The sequence below is a fragment of the Canis lupus genome, chromosome 19 (assembly GCF_048164855.1).
Source record: "Canis lupus baileyi chromosome 19, mCanLup2.hap1, whole genome shotgun sequence".
Classification (NCBI taxonomy): domain Eukaryota; kingdom Metazoa; phylum Chordata; class Mammalia; order Carnivora; family Canidae; genus Canis; species Canis lupus.
The window spans coordinates 16,549,135-16,573,656 of NC_132856.1; the positions used below are offsets into that span (position 1 = coordinate 16,549,135).

Here is a 24,522-nt window from a genome sequence, read left to right on the forward strand (position 1 = left end):
GCACTTGTTTAATTTGCTTATTGGCTTAAGGCTCAATATTCATTAATAATTAATAAAGTAGTCTGACTTGGGGAGAAAAGTAAAGAAAAAGACTTTCCACATAAGACTAAGCCTTAATGGTCTTTGAAATAATGCATCTACAAAAAGCACCTACAAAACACTATCTTTTCATTCAGCTAGGTCTAGCCACTGCCTCTATTATCAAATATTGCTCCTGTTAACACGAAAACCCAAATGATGCTAACTTATCCTCTAGAGGCCCCCTTTATTTGGGTTTGATGATACTCTGCCTTTAGGGCTTTTTTTTCATTCTCAATATTAAAATATTACTTCCTCTGCATACGAAGTGATACTTTCTTTGCAAACTCATGCTCTTTAGCATACCTAAGAATTTAGCTTTCATTGCTAGGTGTTGGATTAAGATAGACTGGAATATAAATATCCAAATATAAACCTGTAAATTCAAGTCTTGAGTCTTGCTTTTCTTATTTGTAAAATTAGTATAGGAGGATTCTTTCAGGGTTGTTATAAGGATTAAAATACACAATTGTTATGGAACTTATCTGAACTAATTGAGAGCAGTGATGGTGAGAAGATAGTAAAACTTGTGACCATACTACTCAATCTAAAAATGATGTTGGTTTACAATAATTATTTTCTTTGAGTGATTTAATGGACTTACGGTGATTCTTTCCTATCTTTCACCTGATCTGTTCAGGTATATCATTTATCACCTGTGAGTTTCAATGATGATGAAGATAACACTTAATAACTATCTGTATTATCTTTATATAAAGATAATAATAGACAAAAAGGCAATGTGATTTGAAATGTTCCATATCATTTCACTTTATATAATCTCAGAGTAAGGCAGACCCATTAGCACACACAGTGTAGTGTAGATTATTTTATTAATTGTTTATCTGCTGATAAAGATACTTCCATTTATCTACCTAAGTATGGTAGAATAAACACAAAAATAAATATAATTCATATAAGTCTATGAAAAAATAAAAATGTGTCAAAAAGAGTGACTGATTAGTATCTGTCATACATGATTAGCAGGTTGAAAGAGCCTCGAGAGTTTGTATAAAGACAATAGATGCTATGGATTGAATTGTGTCACCCGAAAAATCCATATGTTGAAGTCTTAACTCCCAGTATCTCAGATTGTGACCTTATTTGAAAATTGGTGTTTCAGATAAAAGTAGTTAAGATAATCATTAGGTTGTGACTTAATCCTAGGACTACTGTCCTTATAAAAGGGTAAATTTAGAGACAGACACAGGTACAAAGGGAAGATATCAATATGAAAATGAAGACAGAGATCTACAAGCTCAGGACTTCTGAAGATTACAAGTTGTCTACCAGAAGATAGAAGAATGAAATAAAAAAGATTCACTCACAGCTCTCAGAAGGAACTAACCTGCTGACACCTTAATCTAGGTTTTCTAGACTCCAAAACTGAAAAAACAAGTTTCTGTGTTTTAAGCCACCTACTTTGTAGTATTTTATTACAGCAGCCCTCGCAAATTTACACAGTGGATAAGTTAGAAGGTCCAGAAAGAGAGGCTACAGGGAATCAACTTCATGTCTCCTAGGTGATGAAGAAAGTCTATATTTATAATCAGACACTAATACATCTAATAAGTAGTAAACCAACAAGTGATATTTGATGAGCAGGATTTGATGAATATGAAGGTGCTGCGAAGAGTTTCCAAAGGAGGTGTTGGAGGTCATAAAGGGGAAAAAGAAGCAGCTATGTATGTATCAAACTGTCAAATCTCTAGGAGGGAAGAGCTGATTATAGATTTCCTGAAGAGAAATCCCCACATGGGAATAAAGTGATGTGTTTCTACTTCTTTACATCAACCTGTCCTTAGGTAAAATAGCCAAATAGATCTGGGAAGGCTGAAAAACAACTGGTAGAATTTGATTTGTGGTAATGAAGCAACATTTTTCTTAGCTGGGTATTGCTAGCAGGGTACAATTTGGAGAACACTCAGTTCTATTCTGAGCGCCATAAAAGCAGACATAATGACATTCACATATTGGTTTAAACAAGCTGAAAGAAAACTTACTCCAACTACTTGATGCTATAAACCATGCCTGATCCACCTAATGAGCAGACTGAAAACCTATGTAAGGGGCTTTACACCCACTTTTTCAGAACTGGTGGATCAAATCTTTACATTAAGATTAAGCTCTCATGGGTCACAAGATCAATGAAAAGACTAGCTACTAAAGGTTTTATGATCAGAAGTGATCTTTCATTCTCATCAATTAGTTCCTGAAAGAAGCAGTCCCAAGCTCAAAAGCCTTGTGGGAATCATGCAAAGAAGTCCCATATGATGCTTTTGCAACCAGTTATCTTTCTCAATCTACTAAAGTATCACATGTGAAGATCCCTTGTCCTTTATCATACCACATTCTAGACCATCCACCAAATGAGGTTCAATTGCCTCTGATATATATGTCCTTTGAGGATCATGTATGAGATGTGGAACAGGAACATGGGTTAGGAAGCTTGAGGTTGTACTTCATTTTGTGCTCTTCTAGCTCTATGACCTTGACAGTTACTTTGCTGTATTCTTCATATAACACCAAAGTTTTCACATTTTTCCTAGGGCTCACCATTTGTAAACTGCACTTGATGATGTCTTTCACCCAGGTAAGGCTGAGATAATGCAATTGTAAAAATGGTCATAAAGGGAGATACCATGGATATAATCAGGAAACAAGGAGTTGAATGAGCATAAAATAAGCACACACTAAATGATTCTAACATACTCTTATTACACACTCTGTTTCATGTCTATGCTTCAGTAATTTTAGATGGGATGTTGGCTGTTATATTTGAAGATATGGCAGGTATCCAACCCTATAAACAAAGGTATTCCTCCAGTGCTAGCTATTTTATCATGTTAGCATGATACCCACAAGTAGTGTGGCAGGGAAGGTCAATATTGAGCCCATTATAAATGAAATCTGGCTCCCATATTACAGTTCAGTTATTCAAAATCTGTAAGAAACACCTGTTATTAGAATTTTAAGCCAGATAATAACCATTATGAATTCTGTTTAGCGTCTTTTATTTTATAACCTAAAAAATGTACTTAAAGAATAATATATCTTCTGGAAGAAATAAATGCCTTTTTGGAGTTCATGCTATTTAGAAGTTCAGTAACTCTCTGAGCAAAATATTCCAGTCCAAGAAATACATAAAATATGATTATTTAGAAATTGAAGCCGGTTGATGGAGTCTCAGTTATATGTCCAGCATTATTTTGTTCCTTTATAAAACTATTCCCCAAACATTATTTTATATCAAGGGAAGCAGGTGGGAGGGGAGTGGAAACAACAACTCTGAATCCTGTTTAGGTTATTTATTAATCACAAACTGCATGGAAAATATTTAATGTGTATGTTACTCTTGAATAGAGCCCATAAGCTCAACAGACAACCTACAATAATTTCAACAGGAAAAAATAGAAGTCTCTGGTTGTCACATCAATCTAGTTTATAAATAAATAGAACATTAATGTTATATCATGTGTTCTCTTAAGCATACTTAAGATTTTTATTTAAGGTGTGTCAGTATCGGAAATTCCTTCTTTGTGTCTCTTTTGTTCTCTGATTATATAGATAGAAGCTTTAACTAGATGCATTTTTCTGTACTTAAAATTTTGATAATTCCACATTTACAAAAATGTTGCCATAATAGTATAAAGAAGCAGTGTATCCTCAAATTCCCTGAGATTGCCCAAATTTTACTACATTTTTCCCATAAATTCTGTTCTGTCTCTCTATAAACACACACACACACATTTTTATGAACTCACTGACAATAAGCTGTAGACATAACATTTAACTCTAAATAATTTTGTTTTTCTTAAAAGCAAAGATATTCTTACATAATCACATTTGTACTTCAAAATACAGAAATAACCATTTATATAGTACTGCTATCTAACCTAAAGCTCTTATTCAGATTTCTCTAAACATACCACTTATGTCCTTGAGAACAAAAGCAAATCTCAAACCATATATTCCATGTATCTGACAGGTCTCTTTAGTCTCATTTAATCTGGAACAATTTCTAAATCTCTTGCTTATTGCATTGAAGTCTGAGTATTATGGATAATTATTTTGTAAAATCTGGATTTGTCTGCTATTTCCTCATAATTAGATTCTTTAGTGAACTTTTTTTGTCTCCTTCTCAGTGGGACCTCTCAAAGACACATAATGTTGACTTGTTACATTACTGATCAAAATAACTTTGATCACTTGATTAAGGTGGTAACCATCATGTTTGTTCACTATAAAGTTTGTATTTTTCCCTTTCTAGGCCATGGAGATACGTCAATGAAGGAGACAGTTTAGGGCCATTCTCTCTTGGAATGCCCATTTAGTAAAGGAAGGTAGATCACAATAAAAGGGGGGGAAAGGGAGAGCGAGAGAGGAAAGAGAAAGATAGTCAAGGAGGGGGAAAAATGAACAAACCAAGAATAAATATATAAATTTCAGTAGTGCTATCAGAAAAACACAGTGAGACTTTTGGGTTTACAATACAGACAGATAGGGCAAATAGAGGAGGTAAATGTTTACTCTGAAAACAAAATAGAGACTCCAGTCAAGTGAATATATATTAAAGAGGAAGAGTATTTTTCACTGAGAACAGGAAGTTCAATAGGCAAAAATGAGAGGCAAGAGTTAAAATCAGATTGGTTAGGCAGTTTTCCAATAATGTTAAGACTACAGAGGCCACACTGTAGAGTTTGGAATTTATTTTGAAAGCAAGTCAAAAAGTGAAATAGTGTAGTTTCTCCTTGGATAATGAATTGTTGAGTGTAGCAAGAGCTTAAGTAGAGATGACAGGTGGGCTCATCTGTTTGTAATCCTAGGATCCAAACCTCAACTTTTCATCCATTGAGAATATCAATGCATTGGTTGCAATAAAAAACAGTTCTGGTGCACCTACTTTTTAAGCACTTTTTTTGTATCTAGAACATTCCATTATGAGAGACAGATTAACCATATGTATGTAGGATATTATGGTAATAATAATACCTAGAAATTTTTAACCCAACCTTAATCAGAGTCATCAAAAATATTTACAGCATTTAACTCTCCATTGTAAGTACCTTTTGCAGAGAAAATATAAATAATTGTTTTCTAAGATATCATTTGTTAAACTTCATTTTTTAAAAATTAACTCTACTGGTTATTACATTTACAATAAAAGACTTTTTCAAAATCATAATAACACACTTAGTGACACCACATTTTCATTACATAGAAACCAAAAATGATGGATCCTAAGTATTATTTTAACCATGTTTTCAGAGAAGCTGATTGTACTCTTCTAGAACCGCACAGCTTGCATGGCACAGTGTTATTTTAAAATCGATTTGGTTCACACTTTGTTCTTGAGAAGACCAGCTCTTTGTTTTCTGCCTTCTGATGATACACATAGTTCAGATATAATGGGTGGAACATAAGAAATAATGAAGAATAATGGAGTGTATTCCTTAAAACTAGTATCACAACTCTCACAGGACAAATAGCAAAACAAAACAAGAGAATCATTTTTGAAAAATGGCTTTTGGATATGAGCTTAGAAATAAAAATAAAAGTAAAATTTTTCCAGCTATCTACCTTTACCTTTATAATTAAATTCTTCATAATTTTTATAATGTTTTACATATTTGCCATTATTACATATATCTTCTACCTATCTATCAAATAATAACTTAGCCAAGTTTCTTATTCAGTAAAAATCAAATACTTAAAATGGAAGAAGATACCATTATTATTATTATTATTATTATTATTATTATTTAGACATCATAGTCAAAGTGAAAAGCAGAAATCACTTTTCCTTTGATAAAAAATAAATTCACAGTAGCAGCAATCTTCTATGGCAATTTTATTTTTCTTATTCTTTTAATAAAGATTTTTATTTCTTTATTTGAGAAAGAGAGAGAGAGAGATGGCAAGCAAGCACCAGCATAAGCAGAGCGGAGGGACAAAGAGCGAAGGAAAAGCAGATTCCCTGCTATTCAGGGATTCCCAGGCCCCTGAGATCATGACCTGAGCTGAAGTCACATGTTTCATGGACTGAGCTACCCAGGCACCCGATATGCCAACTTTATTTTTAAATGATTTTCTTTTCACTTTTAATAAAGATTTGCCTTGAGAAAAATGGAAATAATTTGTCAGGTTAACATTTTAAAAGTGATTTGTAAACTCTTTGTCAAGCTATTACTGCCACAGACTAGTAGAACCACAGTTCTTAGATTACCAAAAGCATTTTTAAAAGACATATAACAAAAAATGGATTGTATCAAAATCGGAATAAAGATGAAATAAAGATGCAGATGGGGAGAAAGACAAAGGGAACTACTCATGGATTTGCTACCTAAATGATTCCTCTAAATCTTAGCTTTCTCCTATACCAACCACCAGTAATCTTTAAAGTAAATGCTCAGTTGTCATTACTTCTTATTTCAAATACTTATATTAATTATATCCTATACTCAATGTAATCTTTGAATTCTCAGTTTATGTTTTACTATCCTATTTATGGGTTTTAGTTATAACCCACCCCAAACAATGTTTAAAAGGGATACATATTATTTAATGAATTATTTATTGAGATAAATTTTCTTTTTGTTTCTAAAAAGGAAAATATGTCCTTAGCCCTCAGCTTTTTTAGGGAAAGCAAAAAACAGCAAGAGCTTTGCAATTTTCATACATCTTCTTAGAAATTTTCTAGCTTCAAGCATGTGGAATGTTTACTGTCAGGTTATCCCCCTTTTATAAATTTTTCCAAAAATCATTGCTAAAAATGTAAACATTTTCCAAAAAAATAGTTTATTTTTTAAAGATTTTATTTAAAAAAATAAAGATTTTATTTATTTGTCCAGGAGAGATACACAGAGAGAGGCAGAGACATAGGTAGAGGGAGAAACAGGCTCCCTGCAGAGAGCCTGATGCAGGACTCAAAACCAGGACCCTAGGATCACAACCTGAGCTAAAGGCAGATATTCAACCATTGAGCCACCCAGGCGTCCCTCCAAAAAATATTTTAAATGCAACATAAACATACTTTGCAAACAATTATTTAAACTAATTTCAAAAATCCCCACAAACTATTAGAATGTTATGAGATACTGCTAATTAGATGAACTGGCCCAACGGTAAAAGCATTCTTTATCGTCTAATGTGGTTATAGTACAATAGGCCCACAGAAAAAGCCTATAAATCCTACATCTCCATATTACAGCGTTAGGACCTGATCAGTCTGATGCCACTGCAAAAGGTCGATGAGACAGCAATGCAATTTTGAAGGGGAAAAAGGAAAATAATTCACTCAGAATGAAAATAGAGACTTAGTTAAATAAGCATTTGCTTTACCCTTCCAAGGACCATGCAAAGCAGTGAGATACGAAGATTAGTATTACACAAGCCCTTTCTGAGGAACTCCTGGTCTAACTACACTGACACAAATATATGAATATATCGTGACAGGACAATTAATAAATAGTATGTGCAAGGTATAGTAATACGTAATTACAGTTATTGGAGGTGGGGGTGATCAACTCTCTTTTGAACATAGAAGATGATTTCTCAGAAGTGATAGTTGAGCACACATACATTTATTCAGCATTGTTATGTTTTGAACTGTGAACCCTAAAAAAGAGATACTGAAGTCTAAGACTCTAGGATCTGTAATTGTTATCAGAAATAGGGTCTTTGCAGCTGTAATCAAGTTAAAATGAGGCCATTAGGGTGAGCCATAAAGTAATATAAACAGCGTCTTTATAAGAAGAGGAAAATCTGGATATACACACAGACACAGATTTAATATAGCCAAGAAAAAACAGAGGCAAAGACTGAAGTTCTTCTCCCAAAAGTCACAGTATGTCTGCAGTTACCAGAAGCTGGAAGAGGATCCTCACATAGAGGCTTCAAATATACATGGTCCCGTCTACACTTTGATTTTGGAATTCTAGCCTCCAGAACTGTCAGAATAGATCTCTGTTGTTTAAGCCACTCAGTGTGTGGTACTTTGTTATAGCAGCCCTAGAACACTAATTAAGCATCTACCAGGACAACACATCATGAAACTCATTGAGGAAATTTTGCTGAAAAGAACAAAGACTGTGCCCTAAATATGCTAACAGACTGTTCTAGGCAATAAGACTAATACAAATAGGGCCCAGTGGTTTAGCACTGCCTTTGGCCCAGGGCGTGATCCTGGAGACCGGGGATCGAGTCCCACATCAGGCTCCCTGCATGGAGCCTGCTTCTCCCTCTGCCCGTCTCTGCCTCTCTCTGTCTCTGTGTCTCTCATGAATGAATAAATGAATAAAATATATTTTTTAAAAAAGACTAATACAAATAAAACACAGAATTATTAATCAGTATTGGTTGTTGGCAGAGTTGTACATGATTTGATATTACTATTTTAAAAAGTAGGTTAATGAGGCTAGGGAATAAGGCAGGCACTAAATCATCAAACTTCTTCTACATCATAAAGAGTATGGGGTTAATCCTGTTGACAATGGCATAGTTTACGGTTTAAGCTAGAGAAATGATCATATCCTTATACGTTCCATAGGTTACTCTGACTGCAGCAAGATAATCAATTCGTTCTAGGCAATAGCAGAAGGAGAGACACCAGTTTGGAAGCTATAGTAATAAGCCAAACATGAGATGAAATCAGGATCTGAGTAGAGGTGGAGCAAGCAACAATTACTTTGGAGCCAAATGATCTCAAACTCAGAGCAGGGTAAAAGGGGCTATGTAGAACTAATATTTTTAAAAAGAGTATGATTTAAGGCAATTGCCCTAGAAAAGAAGAAAGCAGGAAAGCAAGCAAAAAAAGAAAGACAAACCCTCAAAAACTTGGAAAAAGGAAAACTTTAGTCCTTCCACTTGGGAAACCACGCATATAACATAGACTGCATGCATGTACACATACAAAAATATGTTGAGTTGTTCCTGGTGTGAGAGCCATAAAAAATAACTGTATGTGAGAGCTGCCTGAAAGGCCACGCCTAACAGTAAGGCAGATATGAGTCCTATTTGACTCTCAGAAGCATCAAGAGACTTCCACAAAGGGACTATCTTTGATTCAGATTTGATTCAGCTGGGAATTTGCTCTTTATTCTTTTTTTTTAAAGATTTATTTATTTATGATAGAGAGAGAGAAAGAGAGAGAGAGAGAGAGGCAGAGACACAGGAGGAGGGAGAAGCAGGCTCCATGCCGGGAGCCTGTTGTGGGACTCGAGCCCGGGACTCCAGGATCACGCCCTGGGCCAAAGGCAGGCGCTAAACCACTGAGCCACCCAGGGATCCCCCACTTTATTCTGACTTTAGATTTGTTTATGACCAACTCATGATTTCCCAACCCACTGTATTAAAAAAAATTTTTAATAAGCATAATAAATATGTCTGTGCTTGGCATTCTCTGACATAAAATCTAAACAGTAAGATTATTCGTTTTCCCTCTCTCTCTCCCCCCACCTAATTTAATTTAATCTAATGAAAAAATTTAAGTGCTCCAAGTAATTATGTTACTTTGGAAGAGGCAAGAGGAAAACCTGAATGGAAGCACACCACTATTGGACTACAGAAGGTTCTCAGTCCTCACCCTCCAGGTGCTAAGAATTACCAAACTTGTGTACGTCACTCAGTACACCAGGGCATATGTTTAGTATCGCCTTTTTAAATATTTTATTAATAACAATGCTAACAATAATGATTTTGGCTAATGTTTACTGAGCCTTTATATGTGACAGAGCTCTGGGCTCTAAAATCAATGTATTATCTTACTGGATCTGCCCTCAAGCCCTGATCTTATTCTCATTCTCAAACCAGACTTCAGGAACCATCAACAATTTTTCCAATTGATGAATTAAGGATGTGAATATATTTTTAATTATTAAGCCATCACAGTAAATCAGAGTTATCAAATGGCTATAATGCATGCATACATATAGAAAGAAAATATAGTGTTGTGATTAAATTCATGAGCTTGGGACAAGATACTATAGAATCAAAATACAGATTTAGCTCCATCTCTGCTATGTTGGCTGGGACAGTTTACTTACTCAAGACTCAGTTTCTTCAAACGTGGAATGGGGAAAATAAATAGTATCTATGTAAAGAGTTGTGGGAGGTTTAAAAAAGTTAATAAATTGTGCATAGAAAGCATGAAGAAAGCAGTATTTAGCTACTGTCATTATCATGTTCATTAACATCATCATTATAATAGTAAGTGGTTACTCATTACTGCAGACATTTAAACAGAAGTTGGACAAGTACACAGCAAGGATATTATAAAGAGGATTCACATGCTCCATAATTTGATAAGATTATCATTATCTTGTGAGTTCAGGTCTGTGATCATATAAATCTGGAAAATACTATGTAATAATTTCCTTCTTGGACTTTCAAAATTAATGTCAAGTCTAGTAAGAGTTTCAATTGTCAATGAAGCAATTTATCTAGCTTTCAACCTAGAATTCTTTAGCTCTGTCACATGATGCTATGGTTCTTGCACTGTACACTTGAGTATAACTCAACATTAGTGTTATATCAACACATTTTAGAAAGTGCCTAATCTAGAAGCAAGGAAAAGCATCCTTACTTTTGGTTCTAATGCACCAGTGATTCTAATTTAGATAACAATCACTTAAATGCACAGAACAGAGATTCAATATAAGACTTTTAGACAGGAGGAAGTATATCTTAGTAAGTATTCCTGTTCTACTGATTACAGTGAAGCCTGAAAAATACCGAGAGTAAGAAATCTAAACTCAGATTAACAAATCAACATAACACAAAAAGAAAAGAAAGTTAAGCCATTGATAATGAGGATATATTGGGTTTCATATAGAAAGCTATGGAGTGGTCCAGGTTTAACATGCCTCTAGGGGAAATCACAGAGTCACATATATATTATCTCCATGGGCAACCCAAATTATTTTGTGTATGTGAGAGAAATTGGCTTTGTGCCCTGATTTCCAATATCTTTGCCATAAGATGTACAAAAAACAATAAACTTTCTTGCCAGTTTGAAATTATATATTTTTAAATTTTTTATGCAACTCTAAAGAGACCATTTGATCTCAAAATAAGCTCCTTTGCTAGGAAAATTTCAAAGTCTTGGCAAAAAATACCATACTATATGTTTTCTGAATATTTCCAATTTCCAAAATAAGTATCTTTTTCAAAATACACAGTATTTTATAAGGAGAGCATAATGTCTTGAGTTACATAATCAAAATGTACTATAGTTAAGCCTCTGTTAAAGGATGGAGATGATTCTCAAATAATTTAAAAACATGTATTTTAACTGGTATAAAATAAATTTGTCTTCAAATGTCCATTCTAATCTACAGACGAAGAAAAAAGTGACTATTATGTATTATGTGCCACACACTCTCCTAAGCATTTTAACATATTTTTGTCATGTAATTCTCAGAATAACCATGTATTTCAGATTTACTAATCCCATATTACAGAAAAGTATAGTTCCAAGAGTTTAAATTGTGTTCCCAAGACCTCTCAACAGTAAGATCTAAGAGACCTAAATGAGGAAGGTCATTTCCCATGTCTAGCCAAGAAACAAATTATGAAAGAGAAAATATTGGGGCTTGTCTCTCTCCAGAAAAGAAAGCAAAGGCAAGGTTAAAAAAAATTCTAAAATAGTACTCAGGATTCCAGAATACAACAGCAATGAATTCAATAGAGCAGAAACACAATTTTAAATCAGAAATTTTAAATGAGAAATCCAGAAATCACAAAATTGCTAGAAATCTTTGAAGTTAGAAAGAAATGTCTAGTTTCCCTATTCTCTTTTCAGATCTCCCATTTTGTAGATGGGATTACTAAAATCTAAAGAGCAAGTTATTTGGTCTAATGTCAATTAAGGTAAGAACAGAAAAATAAATAAAAACCACAAAGCAAGCAGGATTAGCAAGTCAAATCCTGGTCCTTAATTTGGTAATAGACATTGTACTAAGTGACTCAGGTAAATTGGCTATTTTGCTACATGTCCACAGTTATAAGGTGAGAATATTTGCTTGGCCCACCAAAGTGATGTTCAGGTAAACTAATTAAAGTTTGAAAACTGTTCTGAAAATATAGGGTGCAGCAAGAGTGGTAAGCATCATTACTATTCAAATTAATACCAAATCTCACCTGTTCCACAGAGCTATATAAATGTAAAATAGATTCATTTCATTTTCTTCCTGCCTCCAATCTTCAACATCTGATCTTAGGGCTCTTTAATATTATACCCAAACGACCTAAAGAATCATAAGAGAGGGACGCCTAGATGGCTAAAGCAGTTAAGCATCTGCCTTCAGCTCAGGTCCAGATCCCAGAATCCAGGATCTAGTCCCACATCTAGCTTGAGTCCCCCATCAGGCTCCTTGTGGGAAGCCTGCTTCTCCCTCTGCCTATGTCTCTGCCTCTCTCCCTCTCTCTCTGTGTCTTTCATGAATAACTAAAATCTAAAAAAAAAAAAAAAAAAAAAAGAATCATAAGACAAAAACAGAACCCTTGAAATGATAGTGATTCAAACCCTAATGCCATGACCAGGGCATTGAGATACACTGAGAATATCCAAATTTTACTTTAAAAAAATGAAGAGTTACTTTGGAAAAATCCCATACCATTTTCCCTAACTTTAGTAAAAACACAATGGAATAAGGAAAGGGAATGGCATTTTTTACTTCAAATGACCAACTTTTTTTTTTTTTTTTGACAACTTACACTATGTGACTGATAGTACCTAATTAAATTCTCACTATGACCCTATGATGCTGATAAATTTATAACCTACAAATTTTTAAGCTAATGAGGAAATTGTACCTTGGAGAGGTTATATATTTTTCCCAAGGTCATGTAGTTTAATCTAGTAATGACGAGAGATGCAAATCCCAGCAGTCAGATTTCAAAAATAAGATTTTAACAATAAATAATACCCCCTTTAGCTGAATATTTTATTTTATAATCATCATCTTATGCCCCTAACCAATAATTAATACTTAGTAGCAATTAGGTAATGTCGGGGAGCAGGAACTGTCCCCTCACAGGTCCTTCTAGTTTGATTAAAAATCAAATCGACAAGAGACAGATTCATAGGAGAAAATCAAATTTAATAGGCCTACATACAGGGAATACATACAGACATAGAAATTCCAAAGACAATCAGGCAAAATGAGGTATATATGTCATTCTGAACCAAAGAGAAGAGGGCAGGGGTCTGTAACTTCAGAGAAATGAATGTGCTTCACAGGATGATAAGAAGAGCAGGTATTTGGTAATTAGGTGTTAACCCTGTCATACAGATGGGTCATTCAGATAAAACTCATCTATGCTAATAACTCTTATTCTGGGAAAGAATTTAGATTCTTAAGTGTGGTTAAGGGGGGACAAAATTTCTCTTAAGCATACACAGTCTCAAGTGCCTATAGCTCAAAATAATCCACGTGCTAAAGTGGCTCATTAGACACAGGGATTTTGTCCTGAACCCTTACTGTAACAAGGCTCAAAGGGACCTGTGAAACTCTGGAAACACCACCCTAACTTTTTTGATTAAGATGCTGAGGTCAACAACATTAATAAAATTAACTGTCCAAGGTACTATCAGAAGTTATTCTCCAGAGTGAGAAGAGAATATACAACTTATAGCCTTAGGATTTTTTCCTCTTCAACAGAAAGAGCTACATTCTTCTTAGAGAATTTTACCCATATTGACAACCATTTGGTTGAAAGAAAGAGAAGGAAGAGAAGAAGAGATAAGAAAGAAGAGAAGGAAAAGAAGGAAGAGAAAGGAAGGAAGGAAGGAAGGAAGGAAGGAAGGAAGGAAGGAAGGAAGGAAGGAAGGAAGGAAGGAAGGAAGAAAGGAAGGAAGGAAGGAAGGGAGAGAAAAGAGGAGGGGGGACGGGAGATGGGAAACAGAAGAGGAAGGAGAATGGAATAAGGAGGAGGAGAAGGAAGGGAGAGGTAAAAGAAAGTGGTAGGAATAAAGAGAAATAAAGTAAAAGAAAGAAAATGGACTATATGATCTAATTACTAGAAAAACTGTCTCAATCTTTTATGCTGCTTTGATTGTTAGTCCAGATTCCATTTAAAGGCTCAAATATCATACCTCTATTGTATAAGAAAATGTGCTAGATGATTAATGAGAAGTACATGAAGCACAAGCATCTGCCCTCATTTAACCTACATGACAACAAAAAGACAATTTGTTAGTATATGGTCAGTGACTGAATAAAGCACCTTATATTTGAAAGCTTATGAAACTGTAGTATTAATTTTCCATTCCTCTAAATCCAATAATAAAGGGATGCACTCTTACAAAACACCAATAACAACAATGCAAATTCTCCTCCTACTAAGATTCAAAGGGCAGAAAAAGAAAAAAATAATTCTATTACCAGGATTATTTGTGCCTCTTCCTTTCTAAAAAAAAAAAAAAGAAAGAAAAAAGAAAAAAAAAATCTAAAGCTAGAAGTTTCAAGTTCCCAAGTTTTGTCTTTAAACTCATTTCTCCTCATGTAAGACATAAATTATCTAGCTATTTCTCTGATGCACCATGAGGTCAATGAAATGATAAACATAGCACCTAGCACAATGCCTAACAAATGGGTTGTCCTAAAACATATTACATGAAAAAAATGAGTGCGTGTAGCAAAGATTTCTGCCTGTTCACCAAGATACGTTTTTCCCTTTTTCCAGGGCTTTATCTAGATGATATTTCCCAGCTTGTCATGCAGCCAAAAAAGGCCATGTGACTGAAGTCCAACCAATGTGAATGGAAGTAAAGCCTGTGCCATAAAACCTCTCACAAGCTACTTCAAGTTCTTTCCCTCACACTGACTGGAATGCTGATGCCCAGATCATTTTGTAAAACATATGCTGAAGAGGCAAAATCCTTTTCTGCCTTGATCGCTGGAGAACAATGTAGATAACATGACCAACTCCTTCTCATACTCCTAGACATAGAACTATCCTGGATTTTTTTTTAATTTTTATTTATTTATGATAGTCACAGAGAGAGAGAGAGAGAGAGAGGCAGAGACACAGGCAGAGGGAGAAGCAGGCTCCATGCACCGGGAGCCTGATGTGGGATTCGATCCAGGGTCTCCAGGATCGCGCCCTGGGCCAAAGGCAGGCGCCAAACCGCTGCGCCACCCAGGGATCCTATCCTGGATTTTTATGAACTTGAGAAATAAAATTCTATTTTATTAAGTCAATGCATTTTGGGTCCATTTATTACATCTGTTTATCTTATCCTAAATTAATGCAATGGGTAATCATAGAATTTAAGCCCCAAATCATATTGTGGCATGTAGGCTTTACACTATATATATTTCAAATAATGAAAGTACTAGCAACTATTCTATTTTATACAAACAATGTAAGAAATCATCACATGACCACAACAGCTGGTGGGAGCTCATCCTTCTAAGAATCTGTTCTTTTGGAAAAAGAAACTTCTGTACTAGCACTGAGCTTTGCTTTTTTAAAAAAAGATTTTATTTATTAATTCATGAGAGACACAAAGAGAGAGGCAGAGACATAGGCAAAGGGAGAAGCAGGCTCCCTGCAGGGAGCCCGGTGTGGGACTCGATCCCAGGATCACACCCTGAGCCAAAGGCAGATGCTCAACCACTGGGCCACCCAATGTCCCCAAGTTTTGCACTTTTATGCAAATTTATTATATCATAAATATTCTGGGAAGCTTCATTTTACTGTCTTCTGAGGCTCTTTCTTAAGTAGCTTTTTTTAAAAGACACTCAAATCTAAAATTAGTGTGTTAGTGTGCAAAGACAATGAAAACTGCCTGACCTTTCCTGTGAAGATATCACATCTCCAGAAAGGAAACCTTTAATAGTGTGCAGGGACAATGCATTCCTCAGTGACTTAACAACCTGTGTGTAGGTGAAGGAGAGAGAGAAAAAGACTATGTCTTGCAGGTACGACCAATCACTCTATTAATACGCTGTATAATGAAGCACAGTTCAAGATGGCATTTATATTAAAGACAGTGTGCTATGCAAGCTATGTGGCTATGCTTCCTATCAGAGAGGGGTACCACTAGCAATACTAATACTGCCTTCTATTTTTTTAAAAAATCACTGGATACAGCATCTAGAAACTGGTAAGAGCTCTCATTTTTTTGGTATGTTAATATAGCTGATGCTTTAGCACTGTCTCAGAACTGTACGCTGGTGAATAATGAAGCAATCCATGGTCAGCACACAACTAAGGTGAAAGGACATAGCAAACATTAAAATTGGAAATATTACCTCATATTAAATGTTAATCATACAATTTTTTTTTTACTGTCAAATACCCTCTTACCCAAAATTATACAGAAACTAAGAAATTGCAAAAATTTAGAGAAAGGAATTCTCAAAGTAAAAAGACAAAAAAACAAAGACAACTGTGGAAAGCACTTATTCCATCCAAAATACTTTATCTCAAAGATCTCCTGGTGATATACAAGTACTTTTACTTCAAAGTCCAACTTCAAATATCACTTCTTTGAAGCCTTTCCTGACTTGATCATAGCTGCCCCTGTCCAAAAGGGAAAGGTATCTACCTTTTGTGTGTTCCCATAACTCTTGGTTTTTACCATTAAACATATCATCACCATCATCATCATCACCACCACCAGCACTCATATTTATCTGGCACTTTCTAGAAACATCACAGAGATCAATATTCTAATTTTGGATTAGGAAACAAATAATAAGAATTATTGTATTATAATCAAATAGTTCAATAGAAACAAAAGAATAGTGCCACACCGTATATTGTTTTCTACCTGGTTCATGGATTACTTATGTCTTTAAATTTATAGTTGAAACTCACAACATAGTCCTGTGACTACAATATCTTATTCAACAGTTAGCACTCTATTGTCATTTAGTAACAGAATAACAGATGTTTATCTCATGTTTTTATTTTTCATGAGTAGTAGAGAGTAGCTATCGTGTAAGGAAAAGACCCTTGAAGTATAGGCCAACTAAGAAAAGAAAGGAAAATAAACCAAATATTACACTGGAAGTGAACAGAGGAGGGTTTGTAAAACCAGCTGTTTTTTTTTTTTCTTTTTTCTTTTTTATTTTTTCTTCTTTTCAACTGATGTATGTCAGGCCAGTATAAAAGGGGCGAGTTGAACATCTGGACCCAAACCAAAGCATTTAACATTTCCAAGCAATTCAGAGGCACAGATGATTTATGATGCTATTCTTAGATTTTTATCATGTGTCCTCTCACTTTATGAAATGTGGGCAGGAACATAAACCTGGTGACACTTCATGACATAAAAACAGTGATTGAAGACTGATAAGAAAGAAAAGAAGAATCATTTTGGTTTGGAGATGTTCAGAACAGGGCAGGCTCCTGGGAAGATGAGTTGAATTTTGCTCTAGCGGCAGTGCCTCTAGCAATTGAAGGAACTCTATGTTTAGGCAATCCCTGGCCTCCTCTATCTCTAGAAAAAGCAGAATAGGATCTGTAACTTAACTGATGTACCTGTGTGGCTTTTTTTGCTAGAAAAGCTGAGGCAGTCATATTATTGAGTATTGAAAGGCCCTGGAGATAATAAGACCATCATAATATATTTTCTGTCTTCAAATGACCCATCTCCTTCTGCACTAGGGAGGGAGGAACGGGGGCAGGGGGTGGGCATAAAAAGAAGGCTGTAAAAGAAAAGAAATGAAGGGAAAAGGTAAGATGACTGTGACATACGAACCAAAATAGAAACATCATGGCATACTGGCAAAGCTGAAGTTTGTTTATAAATCACTTCTCTAAATGATATCCCTCTGCAACACAAAATAATGCTTCAGAAAATACCTGTGGGTAGCAATTTGTATTTAATGGAAAAGACATGGAATATATTTAGAAACACTAGAAACCATCTATTGTCACCAACTTGTTGATTAATTTCAAAATCATTACTCAATTTCATAAAACCTCTTTGGACTAAAGCAGATTTGCACAATAACCTTTTAAGACATCACATTATATGTATATTGTCAGATGAACTTTCCAATTTTTAAAATATATCACTCAATGTAACAATATCAAATCATTGAATTAGCTAAAATAAGTAACAAATTATGGTATAAAATGCTAAATTATATCTAAATATAGACAGAGCATTTTGGAAAAGTCATTAATCTTTTTCTCATTTATTTTACCAATATTTCAACCAGTGATACTGGATTAGTATCTCAGGGCATGATAAATGTGATCTTTCTTTCATTTAATCATTAAATAAAAATTTAAACATGCATTTATATTTTCTGATAGTATTTATGATAGTTTTGGCATTTAAGACTTTTTAATTTCCTCATGGTCAATCATGTATAATGACTAACATAAATATTTCATTGCTTCTAATAATTATTTCTTAATAGAATCATAGTCTTGTTTTTTCAGATAAGTCTTGCCACTTTAGAATTGTCCATCAAGAACATATGATGTTCTACTTTACACATAGATACGAGACAAGTGAGCAACAGTTCTGGAGATTCCTAGTTACGTGATATTACAACAGATTCGTAAGTACCTACTCTGAATACGACTGCATAGATACAGATTGTTTACGAACAACAGTATGAAACAGGCAACGTTTTAAAGTCAAGCTCTTTATATATATAGCTGTGGGACATCACAGGAAATGAACAACCCTTCTTTCTAGATATGAGAATTGAGATGCACAGCTGCCTGCATTAACTGAAGCTCTGTCTTGGGGCTAGGATTGGGTTATCCTGGACTTCCCTCATAGGCCAATTTATTCCATGATTTATGGGCAGGAGGTTGTAAATAAATGTCAATGTCCACCTTCCACCTGAGAAGCCCATTTTCCGTTGCTGAATTAGAAGGCATGCACTTACAAAAAAAGAAAAAAACTTTCCTTTAAGGGTCCTAAAAAAGAGCTGCTTAATTATTCGTGCCACACATCCTACAGAATAAAGTTCTCCTAATCATAGCAGAGAAATCATTATTATTGATTGAAATGTCATTTCAGTCAGAGATCAGGAACCCCAAAAAAGATCATTTTTGCTTCCCAAATTAACCATAAAAAGTTTAAACTGTAAGTGAAATGCCATTCTATGCTGTTGCAATGAATTTCCAATAATAGTATCTACTTTATTTTGGTTCAAAAACACTGCCTTAATTAGGCTGACCTTTCAAGAGCTTTTCTAGAACTGAAATTCTTTAAAATGCTTCCGCATACTATATTCACAAGCAATCTATCTGTCCAAATATAATTATAAAAGCTTTAAAATCACAACTTAGTATTTGTTTTAGACACCAAATATTATTTTTGTCATTTCTTCTGCCAAACATCAAAGTCCCATTTTGAAGCTATTAACAGACTTAAAAATTTTAATACACACTTGTACCAGATGAGTATTTGCCAAATATTAAAAACTTTTTTTTTTGGCTGGGGGTAGCGGGCCAGGGATGTGGATAAAACCAAAAAATGAAACATTGTTTCAAGAAATCAAGCAATATCTAAGTAATGTATCCACTTTGAAGAGTGCTTGGCTTATAATCATGATACCCATATTTGTCTAATTCTTACCTTGACTTTCAGTGTTTAAAAAACACTTCTATGTATTTTATTCCATTGGAAAATTGCAATATTCCTGGGAAGTACAGAACAGTTTTCTATTTAAGAGATGAAGAAATAGTTTCAGACAGAGTAATCATGTCATTCCTCTCTAGGTCTTTAACGAGCTACTACTCTCAGAGAGTAAGATTCTCCTCAAGCCATGTTGGGTCTAAGTCACAGCTTTTCTGACATTCAATAGGAACAACATTGCTTCCTACATTTGTCATTACTAAATGAACCTTTGAGATTAATTCCTCTAAAACCTCAGTGCTCCTCCTTACCTTATAAAATTGGAGGGTGGGGTGGAAGAAGACTAAAACTGAAGTGATTTTTTCCAAGGTCAAACAATTTACTAGAGCCCACCTAACATGTGACCCTACATCTTCTAACTCCTGTTCAATTGCACTATCATCTCCTTCCTGTTTCTCCTTTTCCAGAACTAGACAGAGATAAAAACATTTCAAGTCAAGCTCTGAAAGCCAGCTAGCCAGCCCTGAAAGATAATGAAAGTGTCTTCAGAAATGTTTGCCTTTTTAAATTCATGTTTTTCAGAAAACACTAAGGCTTGGAACCTGGTGTCAAATAACAGCAATGCCCCTGGATTTAGAGTTTTTGAAGAATGGGTACACTTCCTCCATGGACCTTTTAGCATTGCATGTGTCACATCCTCTGCTGACCAAGGAAGAATGTACAAATTAGCCATATAGTTTGTTGCCCTTTGGATCCAGTAATCTATCACATATTTCCAGCCACAATGTTCATTGGACTTTTAGTTGATCAATCACATAAAACCACTATTTTCAAAACACTTCACAAAATTATCAAATTTCTATGCATTCAGCGAACACTGAAAACCATTTATATCCCCTTCACATTATGGCTTTAGTTTTTTACATGTTAAGCCTCTAAAGCATATGTTCTCAACAAAATTAATAAATAGATAAGGCTACTACAAGTGCTTGTCACCTCTCCAACCCCCAACCAGGGTTCCCAAAAGATTATTTTGGGAAGGATAACATTTATGCACCTTTACTAACACTTAGTGAGAAACATAAACCCGTATTATCAGAGCCTGCTTCACCACTTCTACAAAAAACATGACAACTGTTTATTTAAATGAGATGAAATTCTTATCTAAGCCAAATTGCACAAACATAATCAGATCTGGTTTTAAACCCTCCATTGAAAATACAGGTATTTGTATGCTTCCAGGACTCGGCCAACTGCTGTATTATCAATGTTAAAATTGCATGCAGTTGATTATTTAGCTTATTTCCCAATCACCACCTTCCAAAGGAAATTATTTAATAGAAATCAGCATCACATGAGTTTTGAGCTTCTGTGAGAATTAAAGGGAAATTTTTAACAGCTATGTGAATATCAAAATCCTTCCAAGCTTTTTTCTTGGTCAATTTATTCATTCAAAAATACATATTACATTACTATTACAAGCAACATACTGGGGATACAATCTAAGCATAAAAAGCAAACAACATACCAGGTTCCCTATCTTCATGCATTTTAGTCTAATGGGAGAGCAAATATTAGATAATAATGAAATAAACACAAACATATTCATTCATTCAATATTTATTCTGTATCAAATATTTATTTAGAGCCTACTATGTACAAAGCACTATTCCAGACATTTGAGTTATATTGGTCACCAGGCAAAATCATCCTCCTCTTTGTATTTATATTCTAGGATGCAGAGACCCACCCAATGTTAAGTACTGGAGAAAAGGAGGAAAAAAGACAAAATGGAGAAAGACAAAAGGGATAGAAAGCATTGGATTTGGGGGTTTGAAATTTTTTAAAGGATGTCAAAGACAAGTTTTATTAAAAGGTGACATGTGAGTTGACTTACAAAGTAATAAATTCCTTGGGTAAACATTACAAAACAAAGGCTTGCAAGCCATGAAGAGGATGCTGGTCTTTATGCCAAGGGCAATAGCAGACTTGATAAGATTAATGGTGAGATATTTTGTTACATTAGGAAGGAGTAGAAAGGACTAGAAGGAAGAAACTCAGGTATCTAACCATTTTTCCCAAATGTGGTATCCAAGATATGGAAGAGATCAGAAACTACTCCACACATTCTCTCATATCTGCCCCTAAATTACACCCGCAGAAGATGGATTTGAAATCTTACTGGATACAAATGTAAATCATGAAATCACCAAGTAATGCAATAACTTTCCCTAGGCCTTAGCTTGTTGCTTTTAAATAAGGTTTTTCAGGTGCAGACTGACCTCACTTTTGCTAGGAAAGCTGGGTCTCACAAATGCCTGCCTCTTCTTCACAGAAAGAAGCAAATGTGTTATCCAGCAAATAATTTGAAAAACTAGGGTAATATAGCCATCTCCTGATTGAGAAACAGTGGGATAAACCTCCAGAATTCTATGACTCTTTGAATCCATGATAAAAACACATTGTCAAAAAAAGAAAAAAAAAAAAAAACCACATTGTCACTGGTGAGCAATTAATCAGATAATCCATTCTTTTATTTAAAAAAAGTCAAAGAATTGCTGTCTTTGAGATTGCCACCATATTCAGATTAAGAGAATCACTCCATAATCTACAGAATCACTTTCTCTGATGAAAAATATGCAAATGGCTCTGAATCAAATAGTCTCATTAAGCAGTTATCCTTCCAATGTTGTCAGATCAAACAGGAACAGTAGCAGCAGGGGGCATTTCATTGCTCTGTCATCTCACCCTCCTTTATTCTGTACTCATTTCATTCTTTTGAAATGTCATTAAACTTGACTCTGGTACATTCTAACCTTAGTTTTTTTGCCAGTCATTTTCATGACCATTTTATGATTTCAAGCATACCAAAGCATCAGTTATGAAATAGTTCTCTCCAACATAATATTCTTAGTGAGGTTTTTATTTTATTTTAATGGATTTAGGCATTGGTCCTGTATTAAGTACTTTTAAAGTTATCAAATACCAAAAATGTACTTTATGACATAAGTCATTAGATGTGGGTAATTAACCTCAGTACTATCCTCAGGCTGTGAATCCAGTGTGTATTAAAGAGAACAGAGAGGATGTATAGGCAAAAAGAGAAAAGAAGAAGAAGAAGAAGAAGAAGAAGAAGAAGAAGAAGAAGAAGAAGAAGGAGGAGGAGGAGGAGGAGGAGGAGGAGGAGGAGGAGGAGGAGCAGCAGCAGCAGCAGCAGCAGCAGCAGCAGCAAGAAGAGGAGGAGGGAACAAAAATAACAACTATTCTCATGTTCTAGAATTGAAAGTGGTATTAGCAGTCAATTATGGCTGGGCACTTGATCAGTAAGACTCTAAACTGGTACTGTGTAGCTGCAGTATCAATGTTATAACAGTCTCTATAGAAAATTAAGAGTGGAAAAAAACTACCAATATGGACAACTACACCCTATACCAAAATAATGATAATACTATACGTAGACTCAAACTTCTCAAGAGGGAAACAGCATTTTACTTAGGAGAAATGATTAAACCACCATTCTATTAGGTTGGATAAAAGAAAGAAAGCTGGTTCCAAACAAGTATAATTATGATTTTTTTTTTCATTTGTGACAAGTATTGTAATTTCTAACATTAGAATGCTAGCCAAAGCTCTAACTCAGAGGACCTTGTGCTTTCTTGAAAATGTAAATATACTTTTAATTTTCTAGTAAAAGGTAGGAAACATCAGGCTTCTAACATGGCCTGGACATTCTGCTGCATGGGCTCACATTCAGAGGATAATGCCAGTGTGTATAATGGGGGCCATGATAGTCTGTGGAATTAGGAACATTTCTGAATTCTGTTAACGTTTCTAATTGCTGCACCCTCTTGCCAATTGTTGCACAGCTGAGGCTTCCTTGGAGAACCTCTTGCTCTTCATTTAGGCATTTGTCACCTGATACTTAGAGGGAATATTACAGGTTGCTAAATAATAATGACTCTGATTTTTCTTTAATTAACAAAAGAACAATAGTAACAGTATAATGAGAATACTTAGAGGGGCAATCAAATTATTCTTATCTGCTTTCTGAATAAGAGTTTAAAATGCTGGCTCTCCACAGCTCAAAAGAAATGAGAACAATGTCTATGTTTTGAAAATCAGCAAATCACTATTTTTTATTGGCATCTTTCTCTACTTTAGATTTAAGATTAGTTTAACACAGAGAGAAAAGCTTAATTTGCCTTCCAACTTTACATTAGCATTTCCTCTTCTTTATACTGCTTGAAGTGTGACTATGTTAATCAGAGATTTTGTTTTCTTGTTTTAAAGTCACAACCTTATACTTCAATATTGCAAAAACGACTTCCTAATACAAAGACTTTATAGTCTTGCGCTACAAACAATTTTTTCTGTTATTATTTAAGAAAATGTGAAGAACTCAGTCCATTCATGTTTTGTATCTTAAGTAATCATCCACAATACATAAAATTCATAGTTATTAGAGAATCGGCTTCATAATATACAGGGTTGGAGATGCTTTGGCAATAATGACAACTTATCCATTAGCTCTTATAAATTATATTTATAAATTTATAATTTAGCTCTTATAAAAAATAAATGGCAGGAAAACCTGGAGATCAAGAAGGTTTCAGAGGGGTGATTCAAATAAAGGAATGGTTTTGAGTTTACTCAGGTACTCCTGTATGTACATCCATATATAAAATTCAGACTAAAACCATAAATGAAAAAGAAGTCTCAATATAGGAAGAAGGGAAAAGAGGTGATGTGGTTATCTTAGCATATTTTTAAATGCTGAATTATAAAACCATAGTAAATCATTAAATTGGTTCTTGCTTAAATCTATCTGTAAGCTCTATAGAAGTTCTATAGAAAAATACTACTATGGATTCTAAAGTGAATTTAAT

General features: G+C 34.6%; 1 protein-coding gene and 1 long non-coding RNA gene across 15 annotated transcripts in view; one reads left to right on the top strand and one right to left on the bottom strand.

The window, feature by feature from the left end:
• Nucleotides 1-22,120, top strand: part of LOC140609945 (uncharacterized) — a 31,815-nt gene extending 9,695 nt beyond the window's left edge. Inside the window, exons 2-4 of one of the 3 annotated variants that reach the window (XR_012011717.1) lie at nucleotides 2,628-2,671; nucleotides 18,484-18,605; nucleotides 21,372-22,120. This is a non-coding gene — a long non-coding RNA (uncharacterized lncRNA). Of the gene's footprint in view, nucleotides 1-2,627; nucleotides 2,672-14,763; nucleotides 15,186-18,483; nucleotides 18,606-21,371 lie in introns of those variants that run through there. The other 2 variants (XR_012011718.1, XR_012011716.1) reach the window with 2 other exon arrangements.
• CNTN4 (contactin 4) overlaps nucleotides 1-24,522 on the bottom strand; it is a 917,305-nt gene that overhangs the window by 623,383 nt on the left and 269,400 nt on the right. The window lies entirely within an intron of this gene.